This window comes from Symphalangus syndactylus, chromosome 3 (assembly GCF_028878055.3).
Source record: "Symphalangus syndactylus isolate Jambi chromosome 3, NHGRI_mSymSyn1-v2.1_pri, whole genome shotgun sequence".
Classification (NCBI taxonomy): domain Eukaryota; kingdom Metazoa; phylum Chordata; class Mammalia; order Primates; family Hylobatidae; genus Symphalangus; species Symphalangus syndactylus.
In genome coordinates, this window is record NC_072425.2 from 58,887,719 (window position 1) to 58,912,095 (window position 24,377).

A 24,377-nucleotide genomic window follows, 5' to 3' on the forward strand; every position below is an offset into this window, starting at 1 on the left:
CATAACAATTTTTAGTCTTCATAATGGAGCATAAGCTGTTTTTATAAATGTGGAATAATTCATTGAGTATATAAGTAATGTTGAGGAAGCATCCTGAGAAAACCCTGCTTTTGATGTAATGTAGTCAAATGGATTATTTTCTTTCTTCCTGCTCCTCCGCCTCCCCCCCCGCCCCATTCATTTTTGTCAAAGTGAGTTTCCATATGTTTCATCTAAGTGAGTCACATTCAGAGAAATCATTCAAATTATCTGTGGGCACAGATACTTTTCTTTCATTTGTGGCTGTAAGGTGGGTGGTTATAAGGAGTGGAAATGATGGTGGGCTCTTCTCCAAACCCCAAATCCTTTGGCTTGCTCTGATTCTCTGAGCTCTCTGCATCTCCAACTTTATTCTATACCAGAGGGAAATAGCCATAGTAAATTGCAGAGATTATTCAATTTCAGTCCACTTTAAGTGCCCTTAAAGGGAGACTGCACTCATGACTTCTCAGGGGATAGGCGATGCATCTTGCCACAGATAAAGTGCTGGTTGAGAGGTTTTAAATCACATTTGTAGCTTGGGAGAATAACACTGGAGGCAGTCCTCTTCCTAAAAAGTAATGTCATCTGTGTCCCAGACCGTACAGAGCACAAGCCGGGGAGATCAGAGCCAACTTATTTAAAGCATGATAGAACCATTTAAAGGGTTTCTTTCAAGGGACTTAAACACCTTCCCCAGGTTAATAAAGACTGTCACTGCATTTCACACTTTCAGCATGAGGGATGCAATTGCTCTTTGCATCTCCCCAGGCTACCTTATATTGCACACACAATATAGCAATATACTCAAATCTGAATTCAAATGAGACAATGCACTTGATCCACACCAGAAAAAGAGATCTCTATTGACTGAGTTTAATGCTGTATTTGATCTTCACCCTTCTAATCAAAGGCTATGTTTGTTAAGTGAACATTTACAGGACACTCACATCTGAATGGTCTAGCTATGGAAGGTTTGCTGTTGACTTTTCTCCTCATTTGGCTGATGTTTTCAAATGAATGGGTACATTGTAGATTGTTTTGTGGATGTTATTGCTACTTGGGTTCAATAATCTCTATTACTGGAAAAGACCCACTCAACTGATTTCCACACACCCTTATTGAACACCAATGCTGGCCTGACTCTGGGGTAATGAACTCTCCAGCCTGTCTGGAATCCTGAACAACTGCTGGGCTCTCATGAAGACCACTCACTGCTGCATCTCACTGATATCTGGCTCTATCTTAAGAAAGGGAGAGCGGGTGAAGGGAAGGAAGGAAAGAAAAAAAGAAAAGAAGGAAGGAAGGAAGCAGGGCTCTAAACTTTTTAGATCATTTCAAGAAGAAAATATGTCTGTGAAAAGAATGCAACTGAAGAGGAAAATATCTTTCCTTTTTGCATCTGTGAACATCACTCTGTTGGACACATTCCATGTTGTGGGCAGTGTGATACACCCAGACTCCGTCAACCTCAGCTCTTTAAATGTTTCTAAAATTGGTGAATCTGCAGTCCTTCTATGCAGATGAGGTGGCTCTTGTCCAACCCTGGCTGTTGCCTTTCTGCTTAAACAACGACGTGGGCTCGGGTGGGAGTGTGTGTATTTCTCTCGCTTCCTTCTCACTCATTTCTCTTGTGTCTGGGCAGGATTCCTACAGCAACCAACCAGCTAGACCATTAGGTTGACTTACTACATGGGATCAGGTATATGGCAGCTGATTATGATCTGCATAAACAACAGAGTTGGGAAATAATGCAGGGTCAATGTGTTTGTCATTATTTGTTTTTTAAAAATGTATTTATGACTTAGTTCCTACCTATTTCTAAGGCATCTTTGAAATGGCTTAAAATAAAAGAAACATAACTAATTAGACTACTTATGGGATAAAAAGTTAAAGCTCATGTAATGTATGAAGTGATAAGCCTAGGCTAATGATAGCTAATATAGTTTCACACTAATTTTAGTAGTGGGTTCCTAGGCAATCAAAATTTAAAAACATAATGAGGGACTTAATTTTGGTTACCTGACAAAAGGAAATGTACTTGTTCATCCATAGGTGAGATTTCTTCTTAGCTCACTAACTGTTAATTGAAACTTATTACATAAATCCTGTATACAGGCAAAGGGTAACTAATGAACACATTTAATGATATTTGTAAAAATATTCTTCCTGTGTCTGTTTCTCACAGTGTGAAAAGAAGTTGGCGGCTTTGTATAAAAGAAATAAAGTACTTTTTAGCTTTTGAGTTTTTCTTTATCTGAATACCATCTTATCCGTGTCAGAAACACAGACATGAGCTTTTTGGCAGGACGTGTGATCACTGGCTACCCTGTCTTTGGCCAAAGGGGTTTATACCCCAGGCTCTTAAAGCGTTCACCATGTGCTTTTCCCTCAAGGATGTGTTGCCAAGCTTCCATAGCTCTGTGGTTCCAGGGTTCAGCCTGCATTAGGAATTCTTAAAATGTTTCTCTTGGCACACCCTCAGAGGTGCTTCGAATAGAAACTGGTAGACCCTTTAGTGCTTAGTTCTGTCCCCAGAAATCTTGGATTATTTTCAGGGAAGATTCCGGGCCTACTGAACATCTTTTGCATTCAGTTAAATGCATGGGCCTCTGGTTTCAGAGGTCTTTTGAGATGTATGCTAAGGCTGAGCTCTGGTGCTGTAGTTGCTCAGGCGATGAGACTCAAGCTTTTGGAGAGCCCCTCAGAGAACTAGGCATCTCATTTCAGCACTCAGTGCCACAATTAATTTCGGTAATCTTCAGTGTTTGACAAAAGTGCTCCTCATCATTAATATTTAGGGCATTTTATTTCTAAAATCCTGCCTAGTGCAATGACATCATACATGAGTAATACTGTATATCCCAACTTCAAAGGCTGACAAACAGTTTGATGAAAGCAGCAAATCGAGTCTGGCTCAGAGCCATCCATGCAGCAGGCATAGAACCCAGATGTCAAATGTCAAATATCATTTAAGACTGGAAGAGCACTAAAGCAATGGAAAATTTTACCTGGATAGGCGATACTGTCCCAGTAAACAGGCAACACAAGAAGGAAATGATATCAGGGATAAAAACACATGAGAAACATTTAATAACCCTAAGAACATATGGAAATTAATGATATTCAGAGCTTGTAGAATACCGAAATTTTTCAGCTTAAAATAATCTTCCTGCTGATGCACAGTGACTGGAGGGCTCCCAAAATGCCACAGAGAAAATTAGATGCAAGCAAAAAAAAAAAAAAAAAAAAAAAAAAAAGCAAAGCTCTGAGATTCAGGACATGGGGTAGAAATAAAGTGTAATTATTTGTGAAGATTTGAAGAGATGATGATATGGAGAGAGCCCTAGATTGAGACTTGGGCTCATGCTCCAGTTTTCTCCTTAACCATCCTAATTGGACACAATTCTTGTTCTTAATTTCTTTATTTATAAGGAGGGGTTTTCCTTTGTTATCTTTCAAGGTCCTTTACATTTTAAAAATGGTATATTCTATGCATATGATGGCAAAGGCCTAGTAGCCAGAATGACTTCTATCAGAAGAATCTCTACTGAAGTTGGTAGAGTTGCACCCCAGAATCCCCAGTGTTGGTAAATGTAGTAAGAACTCACAGCAGGAAGAAGTGCTCCTCTACTTCCACCCTTAACTACCATGACACCATAACTGCCTCAAGAACAGAGTATAGCTTGGGGAAAAGATGGAAGAAGAAAACAGATAGTTAATCCACCGCAGCCTATATTTGACCACATTACTCATTTATTCTTGTTTCTGCTTGAAATGGGGGCTAAATTGGGTAAAAAAATTTAGTGCAACTCAAAATCCCGAGGGTGAGGTTCTTCCAATGACAGGGTTCTCTAGTTTAAAAAAAAATAAAGAAGAAAGATGTCCCTAAGGTCTGGGAGGATGCACTCAACAGTGACATATCTGATTCTCTTATACTCATTTACCATAATTGAATCAGAGCTTCAAAATCCTTGAACTCTGTCTTCCATTTAACCCCAAGACCTTGCTGGCAAGCAGGATGCCTTCTAGAGAGAGGACAAAACCAGAAAGCTTTTAGTCAATGCTAGAGTCAAGAGTGACAGACTTTCTTCAAAGAGCTCTGAGGCCTGCAAAAATCACATGAGTGTTGGGAGGTCACCAGTAGATTTTTGAATTATTAACACATGTTTAACAATTAAAGGAATATTGATAGGTTATCTAGGCAATTAATTATTTAGCTGTACAAAGTAAAGCGTGGAAAAAAAAAGATTAAGTGCAGTGGGTATGAATCTCAGGCCACAAAGACAGGTGTGCGTGGAAAGCCTGTTGTAAAACTTGGTTTACCTGATATCAAATCACATCTAGCTTCAAGCCCCATTCTACGGGGCTGGTGCAAAATTTAATCTCAGGCTTTCTTAGCATTCTTTTTTCACCCTTCTTCAGAATCATGCAAAAGTCCTTATTGAGAAGCGGTAGATCCTTCATAAACTGTTGCTTGGGGTGTCTTTCTCTGATACTTCAGTGCAGGTTGAGGTTCCAGGGTCTCTGAAATTCTGAGGTATGTTTGGGGGCAGGACAAATTGTATTTAAGGACTGGACTTCTTGGATGTATCCCTGCCCTCAACTGCCTCTCCAGGCATGTGAAGGAGCCAGCTGTGGGTGGAGCCCCAGCAACCCTCCACTGCTTTAGCAAACTCAGGCCATAGCATTTCCCCTCTGCTGTCCCTCTTTTCCAGCAAAGGCATTAACTTCTTCACCATTCCCTTTGGAATGCCTGCCACTATCCCCTCTGAACTGCCTATGTCACTCTCCTCAAGGACTCAAGATTTCATAAAAGAGAGGAGGAGAGTCTATCTTCAGGAAGCTTCTTTTTTTTCTATCTGGCAATACAAATTTCTCTCCACACAGGAAGCACAAAACCTCAGCTACCTGCATGGAAATGGAGGTGGGAGTTGGAGAGGGAATGAATGGTCACTGCAAGTACAAACTCCAACTAACACTTCAACTCATCATTCCATCCCATTCTCCCATTCTCCCCTGAGTGAATCTTTGGGTTCCTGTAGCTGATATATCTGGGGCTTTATCCTAAGTAATTTCCACACACAAAGCTGGCTGAGTGGATGATATTTCCCCCTGACTTCTCAGGATCTGAGTATGCAAGCCCAGGTGCCAGGCAATGTTTTTGCTTTCTGGAGTGAGGAGGCACGTCTGTGTAACAACTCAGAACAGAAGTATCGATTGGGTTTCAGCGCAGTTAGGTATTAATGTGTAAAATATGATGAGAAGAAGGAAGGCTATAGTTTAGGCTCTCACTGGCAAGGAGGAATCTTCATGAAAGAATCTGGAAGTGGCACACAGTATGAATTGATGTAGAATATTGTGGTGCCATGGTGGCCATCTTAGAAGTAATTAATGGCTCCCCTGGCTATTGCATTACTGAAAAGTCTGAAGAAAGCTTCAGAAAGTCCATGTGGTTATGATAATTGAAGTTCAAGAAAAACTGCTTAACTAAATTCCTATGCTAGGAAACCTCCTCTCCATCCCTCTAACAAAATTCTCCTGGTCTTGGAGATTTTTTTAAATGTGTAGCCTGTAGCAAAATAGTAATTTCAAAATTATTGCAATTATTTATTTAAGGTTTGCCTTCCCTGCTATCTCTATAAGGACCAATATTTGAGTTTTTCATCCCTGTATCCCCAGAACCCAGTGCAGAGCCTAGTGCATAGTAGATGCTCAATAAATAGTTTGGTTGAATGAATGATGATCCAGTTAAAGTTGCATTTTTATTCTAAAGATATTCCTGGCCATGGAACCATAAGAACACCCGCTTTCCTCCTTTAAATGCCAGAAGCACTGATCACTCACATCTCTCAGCTGTCACTGAACATAAAATGCATGATATTGCCCAGTTTTTTAGGACAAATATTCCACATTCCTGCGTTGGCAGCTTGTAAAGTCTTAGGGGAGATGAAACTCACACTCCGATTCTCTCTAGCAGTAGCACGAGCTTTGGTCTCAGTAGGAACCTGATATATGGTATTTATAGACAACTGCTTTGTTTAGAAATAAATGTTTAGCACTCAGCCTTCTCTTGCAGATGATGTGCTATTCATGTAATGAAAATCCCTTAGCTGGAAAACAGCTGTAGGCACTTCTGCTATTAAAACACTACATGCATTTCTGAAAAAAGAGCATTTTGCTAAACTGTGCATCAAACATAACAGGGCTTATGGAAAAATTAGGATTAGGTGCAGGCCACTCAAAACCTCTGAAACTTTTGTAACTACAGCCCTTATAAAAAAATAATTGGTACCTGGGGAGAGAACTGAGGCAGAGAGGTGACTGCAGATGGCCTCAGGGGATACCAAAACGCATAAAATCAATAGAGTAGAGATGCTGGTCTGTGGACACTGAGGCCATGCAGATGGAAGAGCAGGTGCAGACTGTCAAAGCAGAGAGTGCTGCAAGGCTGGTAGTGGTGGTAGTGGTGGTGGCAGTGGGAGGTGGGGTTGGCTGGCTGTAGCCACTGATTTTATTAATAAATTTTCTTAAAATTGAACTAAAAGGGCTCCTGTGTACACAGTAGCCAAGCTAAGGGCTCTTTTCTTTGCTGCTGGAGGTTCTTTCTGTTCTGTTCCCTTTGCCTGGGAAAAACTCACCTACGAGCCAACAGAACTGGCTCCTCACATGGATAGCATTCCCTCCTTTAACAGTCGTGTGTGAGCTACCCATTGGTGCACAGATGGTGGCAGATAGATTGTACTTGTTTCAATCTCGATTTACTTGTCTTCCAATATTCCAGAATGTAGTTCCACTCGGAACGATTGGCTTAGGTGTTTTATTTTCACATCCTTTACTAAAAATATTAATGATGACAATAGCAGCAACAATCATTCCTTTCACACCTACAGCTACTGTGATAAGCATTTTACAGATTCTATTTAGTAGCCAGAGCAACCCTGCAATGAAGATATTCGCGTGCTTTTGTTACTGATGAGTAAACTTCCCGTTGGAACAGAGCATGCTCTCTACGAGGGTCAGTGGTCATGTCTGGATGCGAAGCTGGTTTGAATGTGCCGTCTAAAGCATGATGGGTAGTGAGGAAGGTCTGGAAAACACTCTATAAACTGACCTTTCTCCGCTCTTGGCCTCAATGAGGTTATACTAAGTTTCATAGTAAAGAGTGGCTGATTGTCTTCTTCTTCATCACCCACAGGTAAATGGTTTAGCATAGTATTGTGCCTTAGCAGGCAAATAGTCAAAATGTCTTCAGATTGGTAAGGTGAATCATCAGTTTCCAAGCTGACATTTCTTCTCCTTCAAGCTTTTTAATATCCGTGCTGCGAAAGCAAGCACCTCCTTAAAGCTTTTTGATCCCTTGTTTTGTAGTCAGTCAATTCTGTTGAGAATTTTCAATAAAGATTTCTTCCTTTATTTATTCTGAAAACGCTTTATCAGTCTCTTTCCCCAAGCAATTCTGAACTCACCAGGGGCTGACAGAAATTAAACTTCTTGAAGGCAAAGTTAATTAAGTTTCTCCTCTAATGCCAAAAATATATTGGAGGATTTTAGATAGTGACTTACAGCTTTCTTTTTGGTTTACCTATCTACCTACATTGTCTATATGAACATACCTTGTTTTTAATTAGATTATCACATGTCAGCCTTCACTTCTAATACTTTAATAGGAAAACTTTGTAAATTAATATAAGATTGTCAGCTATCCTGGCATTGACTGAAGGGTGCATTGACAGAATAAATGTGTAAGTCAACAGCATTAATCAGAAGTAAGAAACAGTAATTTGTAAAAATCTAATGAAGTTGTATGGTTTGAATGTTTGTGTCCCTCCAAAATTTATTTGTTGAAACCTAACCACCTAGGTGATGGTATTAAGAGAGGGGGCTTTCGGGAAGTTATTAGTTCACCCTTATACCCCTTAAGTCACTATGGGATTAGTGTCATATAAAAGAAGCTTGAGCCCGGGTGTGGTGGTGCATACCTGTAATCCCAGCACTTTGGGAGGCCAAGGCGGGTGGATCACCTGAGGTCAGGAGTTTGACACCAGCCTGGCCAACATGGTGAAACCCCATCTCCACAAAAAATACAAAAATTAGCTGGGCATGGTGTCACATGCCTGTAATCCTAGCTACTTGGGAGGCTGAGGCAGGAGAATCCTCCTCCACGAGGTGGAGGTTGCAGTGAGCCAAGATCACATCACTGCATTCCAGCCTGGGTGACAGAGTGAGACTCTTTTTTTTTTTTTTTTTTTTTTTTTTTTTTTTTTTTTTTTTTTTTTTTTTTTTAGAAAAAGGTAGAAGAGGCTTGAGAGAACTTGTTTGTCCCTTCTGCCATGTGAGAACACATAGAAGTCACTGTCTATCAGGAATGGGCTCTCACCAGACATGGAATCTGCTGGAACCTTGGACTGCCTAGCCTCCAGAACTGTGAGCAATAAACTTCTGTTGTTTATAAATTACCTAGGCCAAGATATTTTGTGTGGCAGCCCTGAATGGACTAAGACATGGAGCTATTATGCATATGTCAGAGATTGGAGGAGGGGCCTCAGGAAGGAGCTCTCAAAATTACTTAAAATCAGTCTTTTGCCACTTATCTAAATCAAAATACAATAGAGAAAGAGAAGGTTGAGTTCAAGTATCATCCAATTCCTTGTAACATTCTGAGCCAGTAAAAGGAGATACTTTTAGTTTCTTGCACGATAAAAAGAAGAAATTGGGGACACAGCAAAGATGAGCAATGTGACCTTAGTAAATCAGTGAGGTAAGAGGACCAGGAGCAGAGACATGGCATGAATTTTCCTAAATTAGTCAGCTAGCACTGGAACAAGCTAATGTTATGCACTGACATGCTTGTAGCACACACTGGGAATCTCTGTTTCTTTGGTCCATTCTCTGAGTCCCAACAAAGATGCTAAGGCAAGTGATTTTGTTGGTTTAAACTTGAGGCTGTAGTCTTTCTTTGTGTCTTCTTGCCCTAGGCGGGTAAAAATAGTTCTTATGGACAAAGAAAAGTCTATAAGTAACTCTTCAAAAGCTCAGAATTTATGTCATCCATTCTCTTTTCAGACTGAATTTGACTCCTACTGCTCTTTTTCCATGGATCTTTTTGGTGTTTATGATGGGGAACAGTGCACATCGCCTTCTAGGCTTTCTCACTAGAGCTGGGATGTATATTGCAGTACCGGCAGGAAGATAAAATACATTTTACGGTGGCAGTATGGTGCCCTTTTGGTCTGGCTTTTGGGACAAATTAGGACACATATATGTGGCTTTATCTCTGAAAGACACCTTTAATTAGTTATATGAATTGATAAATCGTTATTTAACTTACAACATGAACCAACTACTATCAATTTTTACGGCTAAATGAGAAGCTCTGGAGTGACGTATGTCTCAGGTCTGAAAAACTGGAAGTCATTAGTTGTCAACCTGAAAATTGTGAACACGAGTTCTCGGCCCTAAGAGAGCCTGAACCCAGCGTAAGCTGTAACATTACTTTGCTCTCCTCGACATTTGGTGTGGCAAAGGAAAATGATGCACATAATTCATGCCGCACTGTCAAAAACTCCACCTTATTGTTAAGAAGACATACTTCAAGTCAGTTTTCTCAGGGATTAAAAAAGTTGATCACTAGCGCAATTCTCCTTTATAACTGAGTAAAATATACCAAGATTTGGTCTTCCACAAGTGACATGATAGCTAATGGTTAAGGATGAATTCTGGAATCAGCCAGCTGGGGTTCAAATTCCAACTCCACCAGTTTCTAGCTCTGTGACTTTGGGCAAGTTAGTTTACTTCTCTGTGTCTCAGGTTAAATGAGTTAATGTAGAGACACACTTAAAACAAAATTTAGTGCATGGTAAAACTAGATGTTTGCTATTTATTTTAGAAGCAGAGGTAAAATTTTGCATATTTACTCAGGAATTTTAGAGACTAGTTTTCAATCACTGTAAATAAATTTTTGAGAAATATCAATGATTATAAATTAAACACAAATGACTCCTTACCCAGAAGCTAAACAATCATTGGAGATAGACTTTCCATGTCATATTTAAGTCAGCAATTCACTTCTGATCCCTTAAGAGATTTGTTTATTCAAGACACATTTATCTTTAAGAGGAATCAGATCTTTTCTAACTGTGGATTCATTGAAATACACTATAAAATTGTACAAACGTCGCTATAATAAGCAAATTTATCCTCTTCTCTTCCAATTGCTGCTCATATTTTCCCCCACTTCAGCAAATTAGCAGATGTTAAAATTTCATCTTGTCACTCTAACTTTGCAAACCAATAATCACTAAAAAATAAAACATAAAAAAAAAACAAAGAAAAGGTCTTTTTTCCTAGTGCTTTCCATACACAAAACTATTTTTTTCTTTCTCTGTTCACTTCCTTTTTTGTGTTGAACACCTATTATTGCAATGTTGACCAAAAAGCCATTACAAATGTTCCTTGTGAGGTTTCTAATTTAGCTCTCAAGCTATGAGATCACCTTAGGCAAAGAAATATGGAATTTGATTTCCTCAAGAAGCCACCATTTCTGGAGCATATGGTGAGACACAAAACAAGCAAACACAAAGCCCCCGGAGAGGCAAGACAGTGTCCAGGAAAGAGTTCTTTGTTTCTTCTTATAACATAGCACACAAAATGCAGTGCTCTTAGTGCAACAGGAACTCAGGATTGAAAACAAGAAATGAATATATTTTAGATAGTTTAGCAATACTAAACTTTACAGTTTAGTATTACAGTACTAAAGTATTATTGTATGCTTTATACTAAACTGTAATACTAAACTTTACAGTTTAGTATTACTGTCAAGCATATGTCAAAATCGATTTATGAAGTATTGACAGTTTAGTGGGATTCCACAGAGGACGACAAGCCAAGACTGAGGTTTGGGATCTCATCACCTGAGAAAGGGTGACAGGAAGTGGAGACATTTGGAGGAGGGGAAGTCAGAACTCTCTCCCTATATTTGAAGTGATGATTTGTAAAAGAGGAACTTGTTTTGTTACCTGAGAGGGCATAATTATCATATAAGTGAAAGTCACAGCAATTTACATTTCAACTCAGTATAAGGAAGAACCAAGTAATAATTGGAAGCATCTAGGAAATAGATTGGGTCATTTTAGGATATAGTTTATGTTTTTGTCAAATTAGCTCTTCTGACAGACACCATTTAATCATCTATCAGGGATTCTTTAGAAGATAACACTGGATGGAAGGTGGGTCTTGCTAATCTCTCAAGTTCCTTGCAACTGTAACATTCTGAATAGACTTTAAAAATCATATTTAAACAATCAGCATTCTGTGTCAGGAACAAATGAATTGTAGCACAAGTTCCATAAGGAAAAAAATGAATGTGACTGTCCAAAAGTAGAAAAGAAAGAAATAAATGGACTATATTCTCCCAGTCTTCAATGGGATGGGGTAGACTTCCGTCACGAGCATTTATTAGGCGCCTATTACATGCATAGTGATGCTAGGCTATGTACACGAAACACTCTGCAGTGGACAAGTATTATGCTTTTTGGGCTACCCAACATCTGAGCTCTCTTCCTCTGTTTTTAGAAGTTCCCTCACATTACAAGCCTTGAAGAGAGGTAGGTACCACTTTCTTTAATAGAAACTCTTTTTAAGTAGTTAAAGCTTACCTGCAACAAATTCATGGGAGTATAATCTGGAATCTACAAGTGAGAGCCATCCATTGGAGACTTGCTAAGGCTGTGAGGCTCCTCCTCAAAGGGAATGATGGTTTTGAGAAGAGTTCCAGGAACAGCAACAGCTGTGGTGCTCAGGATGGCATCGAGGATCCAGGCTGGAGATCTGTGTGGGAGACGATGTAGCATCGAATCTTGGGGACTGTGGCCAGAGGCATCCTCACCAGCAGTTCTGCAACATGATTTTAGGCATTGTTTCTAATTATATATCCCTAAACTTTGTTCTCCAGCCTTTTAAAAAATTCTGTGAGACATGCAGTGTCTTTTAATAGTTTTCTTTTCTAGCCGTTATCAGTCAGAGTTAACACTGTCGCTTTTTTATCAGAATGCTGAATGATGCTTAAGCTGATACCAGGAATGGTTGCAAGCAACTGGCTTTCAAAGACACAAGGGAATCTAGAATTTTTATATGCCCTGGTTGGGGCTAAAGTTCTTGCAGTTAATGATGCATAGTTGCAAAACAGCTGCAAATCACGAAATGTCTATGAAAGGCACTGAAAGATTTTGCCAAATTATAGGTCTTCGAAGTCTGAAAATTTGTGTAGGAGTAGATTCTAAGGTAGCTAGATTAAGGAAGAAACAATACAATATTAAGTAAAGTTAAATTATTTATTTATTTATTTATTTATTTTTGAGACGGAATCTCGCTCTCAGCTCACTGCAAACTCCGCCTCTCGGGTTCATGCCATTCTCCTGCCTCGGCCTCCTGAGTAGCTGGCGCTAACTTATTAATATGGGTGCTCTTAGCAAGTATTCTGGGTTGAATGTGCTAGCTCAAGTGATGAAGAAGTGGTTCCAATTAGTTACTTGCTTTGGTGTCTGATATTTGAATTAAATGGTGCCCATATTAAGTGAAGTTAAGATGCTAGGATTCCCTTAGTATTCTACAGAGGAAGAAATCCAAAGTCTTTGAAGAGGAGAACGTTGGAGTGGATTTATCATGTGTAATCTGCATATACTAACTATATACTATTAATAAATAGATTGGTAAGAGAAGCAGCAACACTTTTGTAAAGTCTCATGTGTCTGCTCTCCATAGGCTGAGGATTTAGTGCAACATGTTGAAGTGTAAATGGGTTCTCTATTTTTAATGTGGAAAGCAGAATGTGGTTATGCAGTTACTACACTAGACAACAAATCTGGCATCAGAAACAGAATTTTCTGATCCACAGGAATCTTCGTTGATGGTTAATTGGTCATGGGGCTGTAGGGTGGAAATGGATGGACCATCCCTTAAGATATTATTTAATTTGTGTTACTGTCAAAACAGTAAACTTGGCTAACAGAGGCCTGATTTGAGTTACTAGAATAGAAGCACAGCCCTGTTTTGTGCCCAGGTCTTAATTTATAAAGGTGACATCAGAGAGGCCAATGGCATTGAAAGTAGATTTTTATTACTTATATTAATACTTCCTGAGAGAGGGGAGCATGCTATTCCTCTCAGGACACAGGGGAAGCAATGGGATTAGTCAAGAGGCAAAAGCAGGAGAAGGGGGAGAGCCCAGGCCAAAGCTTTTACTGGAGTTTCCTTGGGAAATGTGAGGTAGGAGAAACAGTTTGAATAATAACAGCAGGCTCTGGGCTGCATGGGTGGGCCTAGTTGTCTGGAACTTGGTCCTGATTTAGGGCAGTGGAGATATTGGTTTTGTGTGTGGATTTCAAGGTAGATAGACTGGATGACTGGGGGGTGTAGACTCCCCAGATTATTGATTTGCATATGAAAGGCATATCAAAGGGATGAACCCTTGGCAATTTCTAAGGGCTGGCGAGCTCTGGGAAGGGCAGTCTTTCCTAGCCAGCAAAATTTTTAAGACATCAAAGTATTATAAGATACAGGAAATAAAAACATGGTTAATACATATCCTCCATCCATGTGCAGACACAGAGCCTGCTGAGTAAAGGGAGGTTAGCCCTTGAGGAAGGATTGCTATAAGATAGTGCCATGATTCTTCCCCCTAGACTTCTCCAAAGAGACTGAAAGATATGTATCAGAGTAAATAGATGGTGGAAAAGAAAATACCCAAACATTCTGAGTATTTTCTGGATAAAAGCAATACAAATTCTTGGAACTAAGAATGTCATTGTCAGATTGCAGCTTATGGTGGTTGAAAAGTAAGTAGAGTTTTAACTGCAGGCTCATTAAGACCTTAAATACATTTTGTGGTTATTTCCACAGTCTGTAAGGGCATACTTTTGATAGATACACGTATCAGTTGGTAAAATCCCTGCAAAGACTTTCTGTCCTGGAGTAGTGGCTGTTTATGACACGAAGGACTAAATGGAAATCCTTAGGACTCTTTCTTTCTGCCAAAATGGTAAATACTCCACCACTAGGAGAAACGCAGAGTTAAAGGTCACCATCAAAAACTCTGAAACGTGCAGGGATGCTGTTCTCACTACATACCCACCTAACTCACCAGTTTGGCTTATGCTGGAGATGGTTTGCTTGATCGGGAAGAATATCTACTTGCAGCTACTGTTTCAGATATGCTCTCCTTACTGAAGAAAATCAATGCATTCCCTAGCAAAAGGTATACAACTATTAACACAATGAAATCCCTTTTCTCCCAGCAGTCAGCAAACTTTTCTTTAAGGAACTAGATTGTAAATATTTCAGGCTTGTGGAGCCACATGACCTCAACTGCAACTGCTCAACTTTGACACTGTAGTGCCAAAGCAATTGTAGTCAGCATGTGATTGAATGAGTAGAGCTGTGTTCCAATAAAAGTTTATTTACAAAGAGGGGTGGCCACCTTCTAGAGGGCAATTCTGGGAGAATCTATAAACAGGTAAAGATGCCTTTTAAATCAGCCTTCCAGGTTTATGGAAATCCTCCTGAAAATTCTGGCACAGAGATGTATGCACAAAGATAAGCCTAAGTGTGCTACTGACTGTTAGACTTTTTTAAAGTTTAGCCCTAGTATAGGAAGAACCAATAAGATCCATGGAATAGAATTGAATCCATAAATGGACCCAAATATATTTGGGATTTTAGTGCATAATAATAATAGTGGAGTTTGAATGGAAAGTTTCCTCCCTTAAAAAAAAAGAGGACATAGAGTTATTTATGTAATGGGAAACCACATCAAAAGCAATAAAAATAAATGATGAGGATAATTTTGGTAATAAAAAAAGAAGGGTGAATACATGGAACTGGAAGGAGAGGTGGGTCAGAGCAAGTTTGCTTTTTCTGTCTCTCTTGGTGAGCAAACTCTCTAGCCAAAATCCAGCCTACAACTTGTTTTTCTCCTGTCTCATGAGGTAAGATTGGTTTTACATGTTTTTAATGATTGGAAAAAATCAAAAGAAGAATAATGTTTCATGACATGCAAAAATTAGATAAAATTCAAATTTTCATGCCCATAAATAAAGTTTTATTGGAACACACCCAGACAAAAAACAGGCGGCCAGCCCCTGGGTACAGTTTACCAACCTCTGCTTTATCGTGATAACCAGAAAGCACTGAAAATAATTTGCTTTAACCAGCATAGGACAATCACACATTTTTACCAGTGAGGCTAGGACAAGAAGCATTCTGGCAATAGATACATGCCAGGACCAGAACAAGTTTCTCCCAAGATAATTTTGGCCCCAAGTTTCCATGGCTGTCATGTACATATTTTCATTTCTTTTTCATCATATTCCAAGGGTACAAAAAGAGATGCTATGACACCCCATTTGCCTATTAAGTCAGTCTCAAGCTCCCACCACGACCTATAAAAGTCTAGTTACACTCTTCTCTCAGAATATTGGGCGGAAGTTGCATCACATCCATATAATTAAAAGGTTTCATTTTGGTGACTTTCCAAAAGAAAAATAATCTGATATTAGGTGACTCAGTAAATTTACCATTAGAAACAAATGTCCAGCAACGTCTCCCCCTAAAAGTAGAATGATAAAATTCTGCACTGTCTAGTACTCTAGCACATCCTCAGTTCCTTTTCTGTGTTTTCAATAGTGTAAACTATTTGCTACTAAGGGAATGCCCAGGCTATCACCCCATTCCTAATAAATTTCATCTCTTGAAATCTGATCTGTCTCCAGTAGAGAGGCACCACAGTTTCTAAATTACTGTGTGGCAATCTTATCAGTCACTAGAAAGCTGCTAATGTGTCCCATTTAAACAGGCATATTGGATTTGAGACCAGCACAGTGATAGAAGGCAGAGCTGACAGCTGCTCTGTCAATCTTTTTTTCTAGGCTGTGCCCTGCAGCTGTTTAGTATGATCACTTATTTACTGTTTAAAATAGGCATTTTGTAACAATAACTCAAAGCCAACTTGGCCACAAAGAAGAGAAAACTGGCCCTTGGGGTCTGGGGAAACTTTGTGGTCAGATATATATTTAAGCTTATGTTGTTTGAATACATCTCGTTACTCACTTTGAGTGACCCCATATCCTGCCACATCAAAGTGATCAAGCTCACCGCAAAGTGACTAAGTGGAAATACACAGCCCACTTTGTCTTTAAGCCCTCCTCATGAAACCAAAGTGCTTAAATACCTAAGAGAGATTTCCCTGATTCCAGAACTCAATGGCTGTGGCTAACTGCCTTGGCTTTCAGTCTTGGTTTCTACAGCCTAATTAAGTTTGCTGAATGTTTGAAGCTTCCATAAGAAGTGCTGTGTCAATCCAGTAAATTTTTCTCTTAAACGAGTTTGTGGCAACATGCACCCAGTAAATCATAACAGAGAGAGGGAGAGGTAAAGACAGAGGGAAAGAGAGATAGAGTAAGAGCTGAAGATGAAGACAGTGATGTAGGCTCTGTTTATACACAAGTTGTCTTAGAAAATGTGAGCATCTCTGTCATTGTCATGAATACTGTAAATCAACAGGGTTGAATAGGCTTTGGTGAGATCCATTTTGCTTTTTTAAATGGCTGTGCCATAGTCCAGCATCTCATGGATGTAAACCAGTCTTCAGATATGAATGGCTTTGAAAAGCAAATCTGCTAGCAATGTGAACCACAACTGGGCTATGGACCCTTAAGTAAGATAGTCTAAAGATAACCTCCCATTCATTGACAAAGGGCAAAGGGAAAATGTAGTGGAAGAAAAATAGAAAGAAAAGCTTTTCTAACATCCATCAACAGTAGACCGGATGAAGAACATGTGGTACATATACTCCATAGAATACTATGCAGTCATAAAAAGGAATGAGATATGTCCTTTACAATGACACAGACGGAGCTGGAGGCCATTATGCTAAGCAAACTAATGCAGGAACAGGCAACCAAATACCACTTATAAGTGGGAGCTTGTGATGGTTAATACTGAGTGTCAACCTCATTGGATTGAAAGATGCAAAGTATTGACCTTAGGTGTGTCTGTGAGGGTGTTGCCAAAGGAGATTAACATTTGAGTCAGTGGGCTGAGGAAGGCATACCCACTCTCAAGCTGGGTGGGCACCATCTAATCAGTTGCCAGTGAATATAAAGCAGGCAGAAAAATGTGAAAAGGCTACACTGGCTTAGCCTCTCAGCCTACATCTTTCTCCTGTGCTGGATGCTTCCTGCCCTTGAACATCGGACTCCAAGTTCTTCAGCTTTGGCACCCAGACTGATTTCCTTGCTCCTCAGCTTGCAGAAGGCCTATTGTGAGACCTTATGACTGTGTGAGTTAATACTACTTAATAAACTCTCATTCATATATAGGATATATATATATATATATATATATATATATATATATATATCCTATTAGTGCTGTCCCTCTAAAAAACCTTGACTAATACAGGCTTTGGTATCAGGAATGGTTCTAGAGGAACAGAATATTAAGGATGGAGTTCTTTCATTGGTTTTGGGGTTTCTGGAGTTGGCTGTTGAATCTGATTAGACCCACAAATGCTAACGACTCTACTTCTAATAGTATGGAGAACACTGATAGTCTTTGGCGTGAACTGTTTAGAGAGTTATGCAAAATAAATGCATTTGACACTCCCGGTTCACAGCTCGCGAGAGGCAAGGAGTTTAATGACTCTATACATAATACCCTTTGACCATATGTGGAGAACCAGGAAACATAATAAAGCTGGTTGGTTGCTCCTAAGTTCACTGGACAAAGTGATGAAAAAAATGATGAACTCAGTGATTCTAACTCCTGGTTTGAGAAGCAGATACTTAGCCTCAACTCATCTAAGATTGCCCTGAGTCAGAGTCTTATCTCCTGTAGAGAAAGAGCTGAAACTGTGGAAAATCAGACACAAGCTCTTATCATGCAAGTGGCTGACCTGCAATGAAAGGTGCATGCACAGCCTCACCAGGTATTTTTTGTTTTGAGATGGAGTCTAGCCCTGTTGCCCAGGCTGGAGTGCAGTGGCGTGATCTTGGCTCACTGCAAGCTCCGCCTCCCAGGTTCAAGTAATTTTCCTACCTCAGCCTCCTGAGTAACTGGGATTACAGGCGCCCACCACCTCATCTGGCGAATTTTTGTATTTTTAGTAGAGATGGGGTTTCACCATCTTGGCCAGGCTGGTCTCGAACTTCTGATCTCATGATCCACCTGCCTTGGTCTCCCAAAGTGCTGGGATTACAGGCATGAGCCACCACACCCAGCCTAGGTGTCTACTGTTAAAGTGAGGGCACTGATTGGAAAAGAATGGGACCCTGCAACTGGGAATGGCGATGTGTGGGAGGACCCTGACGAAGCTGGGGACACTGAACCTCTAAACTCTGATGAAACTTTCTTGCCAGAAGAAACAGCTTCCCCATCACCAGTGGTGGCAAAATCCCCTTCCTGATCCATGCTGCCATCAGCCTTTCCAGCTTTATCTGAGGAGATAAACCCTGCGCTGCCTGAGGCAACGGTGATGGCCTCCTCTGAGGTAGTTACCAGGCAAGATAATATTGATTCTCCTCAGGAGCCACCCCCAACACCCCTGTTTGCTTCTAGACCTGTAACTAGACTAAAGTCCTGGCGAGCCCCTAGAGGTGAGGTTCAGAGTGTGACTCGTGAGAAGGTGCACTACACTCGAAAAGAACTGCTTGAATTTTCTAACTTATATGAACAGAAATCTAGAGAACAGGCGTGGGAATGGATATTAAGTGTGTGGGATAACGGTGGAAGGAACAGAGTTGGATCAGCTGAATTTATTGATTTGGGCTGACTAAGTAGGGATTTTGCTTCTAATGTTGCAGCTCAGGCTGTCAAAAATGGTTCTAATAGTTTATTTACTTGGTTAGCTGAAATATGAATTAAAAGATGGCCCACTGTGAGCAAGCGGGAAATGCCTGACCTCCCTTGGTTTAATATAGAAAAGGGATCCAAAGGCTTAGGGAGATTGGGTTGGTGGAGTGGATTAGTCACTTTAGACCTACTCTTCCCAGCTTGGGGGGTCCAGAAGACATACCCTTGACCAATGCCTTGTGAAATAGATTTGTGAGGGCAGCACCTGCATTTTTGAAGAGCCCTGTAATTGCTTTTCTCTGTATGTCAGATCTAACAATGGAAATCATAGTTGCTCGACTACAACATATAAATACAATGGGGATAATTGGATCCTGAGGTGGCAGGGGCCAAGTGGTGGCACTCAACCATCAAAGGCAAGGTGGGCATAGCTACTGTAATGGACAGCAGAGGCAAAGCGGCAATCAGAATAGTCTGACTCGTGTAGAGCTCTGGCGTTAGCTAATTAATCATGGTGTTTCTAGAAGTGAAATTGATAAGAAGCCTGCTGAATTCCCACTTAATTTATATAAGCAGAAAACTTCCAGGTTGAATGGACAAAAGACTAACTTGAATTATAAAAACAGAGAATCACGATCCCTCAATCAATTTCCAGACTTGAGCCAGTTTACAACAGAACCCCTTGAATGAAGGAGATGCTGGGTCCCCTTGAGGAAGGACCCCGTTACATCACTGAATTTATGCTGTTAATCTTTCTCCCATCCTTCCCCAAGGAGACTGCTGGCCTTTTATCAGGGTAACTGTGCATTAGGGAAAGGGAAATGATCAAACATTTCAGGGACTACTGGACACTGACTCTGAGCTGACATTGATTCCAGGGGACCCAAAACATTATTGTGGCTCTTCAGTTAAAGCAGGGGCTTATGGAGGTCAGGTAATTAATGGAGTTTTAGCTCAGGTCTAACTTACAGTGGGTCCAATGGGTCCCCAGACTTATCCTGTGGTCATTTCCCCAGTGCCAGAATGCATAATTAGCATAGACATACTTAGCAGCTGGCAGAACCACCACATTGGCACCCTGACTGGTAGGGTGAGGGCTATTATGGCGACAAAGGCCAAATGGAAGCCATTAGAGCTGTCTCTACCTAGAAAAATAGTAAACCAAAAACAATATTGTATCCCTGGAGGGATTGTGGAGATTAGTGCCACCATCAAGGACTTGAAAGATGCAAAGGTGGTGATTCCCACCATATCCCTGTTCAACTTTCCTATTTGGCCTGTACAGAAGAATGATGGATCTTGGAGAATGGCAGTGGATTATCATAAGCTTAACCAAAGGGTGACTCCAATTGCAGCTGCTGTACCAAATGTGATTTCATTGTTTGAGCAAATTAACACATCTCCTGGTACCTGGTATGCAGCCATTGAATTGCTAAATGTCTATTTCTCCATTCCTGTCGATAAGGCCCTCAAGAAACAATTTGCCTTCAGCTGGCAAGGTCAGCCATATACCTTTACTGTCTCACTTCGGGGGTATATCAACTCTCTGGCTTTGTGTTATAATCTCATTTGGAGAGACCTCGATCACTTTTCACTTCCACAAGATGTCACACTGGTTCATTACAATGATGACATTATGCTAATTGGATCCAGTGAACAACAAGTAGCAAACACACTGGACTTATTGGTGAGACATTTGTGTGCCAGAGGATGGGAAATAAATCCGACTAAAATTCAGGGACCTTCTCCCTCAGTAAAATTTCTAGGGGTCTAGTGGTGTGGGGCCTGTTGAGATGTTCTTTCTAAGGTGAAGGATAACTTGCTGCATTTGGTCCCTCCCAAACCAAGAAAGAGGCACAATGCCTAGTGGGCCTATTTGGATTTTGAAGGCAGCACGTTCCTCATTTGGGTGTGTTACTCCACCCCATTTATTGAGTGACCTGAAAGGCTGCCAGTTTTGAATGGAATACAGAAGAGGAGAAGGCTCTGCAACAGATCCAGGCTGCTGTGCAAGCTGCTCTGACACTTGGGCCATATGATCCAGAGATCCAATGGTGCCTTGAGGTGACAGTGGCAGATAGGGATGCTGTTTGGAGCCTCTGGCAGGCCCCGGTTGGTGAATAACAGCAGAAGCCTCTAGGATTTTGGAGTAAGGCCCTGCCATCTTCCACAGATAATTACTCTTCTTTTCAGAGACAGCTCTTGGCCTGTTACTGGGCTTTGGTGGAAACTGAACGTTTGACTATGGGTCATCAAGTCACCATGCGACCTGAACTGCCTATCATGAACTGGGTGCTTTCTGACCCATCTAGCCATAAAGCAGGTCATGCACAGCAGCCTTCCATCATCAAATGGAAGTGGCATATACGTGATCGGGCTTGAGCAGATCCAGAAGGCACAAGTAAGTTACATAAGGAAGTGGCTCAAATACCCATGATCTCCACTCCTGCCACCCTGCCTTCTCTCCTCCAGCCTGCACCAATGGCCTCATGGGGAGCTCCCTATGATCAGTCGACAGAGGAAGAGAAAACTAGGGCCTGGTTCACAGATGGTTCTGCACGATATGCAGGCACCACCTGAAAGTGGACAGCTGTGGCACTTACAGTCCCTTTCTAGGGTATCCCTGAAGGATAGCGTGAAAGGAAATCTTCCCAGTGGGCAGAACTTCGAGCAGTGCACCTGATTGTGCACTTTGCATGGAAGGAGAAATGACCAGATGTGCAATTATATACTGACTCATGAGCTGTAGCCAATGGTTTGGCTGGATGGTCAGGGACTTGGAAGTAGCATGATTGGAGAATTGGTGACAAAGAATGTTGGGGAAGAGGTATGTGGATGGACCTCTCTGAGTTGTTAAAAGCTGTGAAGATATTTGTATCCCATGTGAGTGCTCACTGACAGATGACTTCAGCAGAGGAGGATTTCAATAATCAAGTGGATAGGATGACCTGTTTTGTGGACACCACTCAGCCTCTTTCCCCAGATACTCCTGTCATCGCCCAATGGGCCCATGAATAAAGTGGCCATGGTGGCAGGGATGGAGGTTATGCATGGGCTCAGTAACATGGACTTCCACTCAGCAAGGCTGACCTGGCTACGGCCACTGCTGAGTGCCCAATTTGCCAGCAGCAGAGACCAACACTGAGCCTTTGATATGGCACCATTCCTCGGGGTCATCAGCCAGCTACCTGGTAGCAGGTTGATTATATTGGACCTCTTCCATCATGGAAAGGGCAGAGGTTTATCCTCACTGCAATAACCACTTACTCCAGATATGGGTTTGCCTATCCTGCATGCAGTGCTTCTGCCAAGACTACCATCCATGGACTCACAGAATGCCTTATCCACTGTCATGGTATTCCATGCAGTGCTGCCTCTGAACAAAAAAACTCACTTTACAGCTAAAGAAGTGTGGCAGTGAGTTCATGCTCATGGAAGTCACTTGTCTTACCATGTTCCCCATCATCCTGAAGCAGCTGGATTGATAGAATGGCCATTTGAAGTCACAATTACAATGCCAACTAAATGACAATACTTTGCAGGGCTGGGGCAAAGTTCTCTGAAGGTTGTGTATACTCTGAATCAGCGTCCAATATATAGTACTGAATCTCCCATAGGCAGGATTCACAGGTCCAGGAATCAAGGGGTGGAAGTGGAAGCGGCACCACTCACCAACACCCCTAGTGATTCGTTAGCAAAATTTTTGCTTCCTGTTCCCTCTACATTACGTTCTACCGCCCTAAAGGTCTTAGTTCTAGAGGGAAGAATGCTGCCACCAGGAGACATGACAACAATGCCATTAAACTGGAAGTTAAGATTGCCACCTGGACACTTTGGGCTCTTCCTACATTTAAGTCAACAAGCTAAGAAGGGAGTTACAGCATTGGCTGTGGTGATTGACCTGGACTATGAAGATGAAATCAGTCTACTATTCCACAATGGAGGGAAGGAAGAGTATGTATGGAATACAGGAGATCCATTACAGTGTCTCTTAGTATTACCATGACCTGTGATTAAGGTTAATGGGAAACTACAATAGCCAAATCCAGTCAGGACTACAAATGGCCCAGACCCTTCAGGAATGAAGGTTTAGGTCACTCCACCAGGAAAAAATCTATGACCTGCTGAGGTGCTTGCTGATGGCAAAGGGAATACAGAATGGGTAGTAGAAGAAGGTAGTCATTAATACCAGCTATAACCAGGGGACCAGCTGCAGAAATGAGGACCTTAATTGTCATGAATATTTCCTCCTTCTTTTGTTAAAAGCATGTTTGTGCATGTATACACTTGTACTAAGAAAACATCTTCATTTTATTTCCTTTTTCCTTTATCTTGTGACGTAAGATTTATTGACTTCACATCAGCATTTAAGTACTGTTAACTTTCTGTAATAGCATTTGGGTTGAGGATTGGTGCATTTCCGGTTGTAGGAAGGATAGTTGTATTATGTTAGGTGTAATTATGACCTTATTATTGTCTTTATTTGAAGATTATGTATGATCTCAGGAGACGTGTATGGGTTCAAGTTGATAAGGGGCAGACTTGTGATGGTTAATACTGAGTGTCAACTTGATTGGATTGAGGGATGCAAAGTATTGATCTTGGGTGTGTCTGTGAGGGTGTTGCCAAAGGAGATTAACATTTGAGTCAGTGGGCTGAGGAAGGCAGACCTACCCTTATTCTGGGTGGGCACCATCTAATCAGCTGCCAGCAAATATAAAGCAGGCAGAAAAACATGAAAAGGCTACACTGGCCTAGCCTCCTAGCCTACATCTTTCTCGCGTGCTGGATGCTTCCTGTCCTTAAACATCAAACTCCAAGTTCTTCAGCTTTGGCACTTGGACTGGCTTCCTTGCTCCTCAGCTTGCAGATGGCCTATTGTAGGATCTTGTGATTGTATGAGTTAATACTACTTAATAAACTCCCTTTTAAATATATATCTATCCTATTAGTTCTGTCCCTCTAGAGAACCACGACTAACACAGAGATAAACAAAGAGAACACATGGACACATAAAGGGGAACAATGGACACTGGGGCGTCCTTGAGGGTTGAGAGTGGGAGGAGAGAGAGGAGCAGACAGAACACCTATCAGGCACTTTGCTTATTACCTGGGTGATGAAATAATCTGTATACCAAAGCTCCATGACACATGGTTTACCAACACAGCAAACCTGCACATGTACCCCTGAACCTAAAGTAAAAGTCAAAAAAGAATTTGCTCCAGGACCAAAGAACTTTCCCTGGTTTCTCTCAATGTCAGCACTAGAAACTAAAGTGCACAAAAATCATGGGAAATTCCATTGGCTTTATCAGGCAGTCAACTTTGATCAATCTATGTGAACTATAAGAATAAAATAGGAATTTGGGGGTTTTATGTATAAAAATCAGCTGTTCATTATCTGAAAAAATATTTGTTAGTGGATCAGACAAAGATCTATTGTATCTATTATCTGTGAAAATGTTTCAAATTGCCTTCTTGAATGAGATAATTGTCTTGTTCCCCGCCCCCCT

At 41.0% G+C, this 24,377-nt stretch overlaps 1 long non-coding RNA gene across 1 annotated transcript in view; it reads left to right on the forward strand.

Annotated features, from left to right (window-relative positions):
* The first annotated feature begins 8,251 nt into the window (after window positions 1–8,251).
* Window positions 8,252–24,377, forward strand: part of LOC129479261 (uncharacterized) — a 97,509-nt gene continuing 81,383 nt past the window's right edge. Inside the window, exon 1 of the long non-coding RNA XR_008656626.2 lies at window positions 8,252–8,445. This is a non-coding gene — a long non-coding RNA (uncharacterized lncRNA). The remainder of the gene's footprint in view (window positions 8,446–24,377) is intronic.